This window comes from Gossypium raimondii, chromosome 10 (genome assembly GCF_025698545.1).
Source record: "Gossypium raimondii isolate GPD5lz chromosome 10, ASM2569854v1, whole genome shotgun sequence".
Taxonomy (NCBI): domain Eukaryota; kingdom Viridiplantae; phylum Streptophyta; class Magnoliopsida; order Malvales; family Malvaceae; genus Gossypium; species Gossypium raimondii.
The window spans coordinates 14,540,892-14,542,551 of NC_068574.1; the positions used below are offsets into that span (position 1 = coordinate 14,540,892).

Genomic DNA, 1,660 nt, shown 5'->3' on the forward strand with positions numbered 1-1,660 from the left:
TGGCATGCCAATTGTATCCTATTCTTTATCACATTCATCCGAACACGTTTAACACATTAATTCATTTCTTTACAATTCAGTCTATGTCTCATCTTTTTGTACTAATTTGCATACAATTCAAATCACTCAAAGTATATAAATTCATAATTCAAACACATATATTACATTACATATATAACTATACCATATGAACTTACCAGATAAAAACAACAATGAGTGAAGTATCGAGGACTAATCCATAATTTTTCCTTTTCCTCGATAATCTATCGGTTGAATCAACTCTTGACCTATACAATAATTCATTTTAATTTATTAGTTTCATTTACCTTATAACAGTTTATTCTATGCATATGACAATTGTAATGGCCCAATATTTCCCGGCCCGATAATAAAAAATAATAAAATAAAAATAGTCCAAAAAAAACATAATGTCCAGATTACAAAACTAATACCCAAAATACAAAGGCCCGAAATACAAACTAAATATAATAAGCCCAATTTCTAATTACAAGGGCCCAGGTCCCTAGCCCGATTATAGAAGCCCAAGTAACCAGTCCGATAGCCCTTGGAACCCTAGCCGCACGCCTCAGCCCCGCAGCGGCTCTCCTCGTTCGCGCGTGCCAAGCTTCAGCCGCCTCCGAGCCGAGCCGCGCCACCTGCCTCCATACGCACTTGACTCTGCACTCCGTACCTGCAAGAGACGAGCACAAAAGCAGCAAAAACAGACGCAAAACGGAGAAGAGAGAGAAGGAAGAAATACGATTGCGGGGGAGGGATTTTATTTTTTCTTTTCGTTTTTCTTTTCATTTTTCTGTAAAAGGGCATTATAAAAGCCCAAGAAGGTTGTAAAAGCAGGGAGACGATTGATAATACAAAAAAAAAAGCAGAAAAAATGTGATTTTCGTATTCATCTTCTTCCTTGTTGTTCTTCTACATAGTTTTTATTTCTTTTCTTTTTTCTTTTGTGTGTTTACTAAGGAAAATAAAAGCAGTAAAGAGTCGGCATACCTCGCGACTGGACCGATCGCCCTTTCTCCGTCATCATCGGGGTTAAGGGCATGGTTCGAAGAGTCTCTAAACGAGGCAGTGAACCGTCGTGCGGCGCCGAGAGAGAGAGAGCTCTAGTTTTTTAAAAAAAAAAAGAAAAATGGTTGTTAGGGTTTTGTTAAGCTTGTTTTAGTTTTAATCATAGGACCCGAAATGTCGCCATTTGTTGCTGGTGTGGTAGCTTCAAAACGGCATCGTCTGATCACCCCCGACTCGCGCGGTGACCCGACCCAGGGGAAGGATCCGCGCGTTTTGGGTTTGAGGGGATTTTTGCGCATTTAGTCCCTCTTTTTCATGGTGCATTCAAATAAGCTTTCATACTTCGTTTAATCTTGGCCGTGCATTTTGTTTTCATTCCGTTTCGATCCAGCTCGCAACGCTGCGTTTTGGGGGGCGGGATATTTCCCAGGCCCCCATGTAATGCGCGTGTTGCAGCATGGTCCTTCGCTTTTCTTTAATTCCAATTGCGCCCTGTTAATTCGATTTTGTTTATGATTTAATCCCTTTATTATTCTGTTTTCTTTATTTTTCTTATTTAGAAATCTACTATTATTTTCCTATTATTTTTTATGTTTGTTTTCTATAAATATAATCAACGTATATTTTTATAAAG

The 1,660-nt window shown here is 38.7% G+C and overlaps 1 long non-coding RNA gene across 1 annotated transcript; it reads right to left on the reverse strand.

Moving 5' to 3' along the window:
- Nucleotides 1–290: 290 nt before the first annotated feature.
- LOC105775055 (uncharacterized) lies at nt 291–1,328 on the reverse strand. Its single transcript, XR_001127652.2, has 2 exons — nt 1,009–1,328; nt 291–691 (listed from the first exon to the last, which is right to left on the reverse strand). It is a non-coding gene; the product is annotated as an uncharacterized LOC105775055 (long non-coding RNA).
- Between the last annotated feature and the right edge of the window lie 332 nt (nt 1,329–1,660).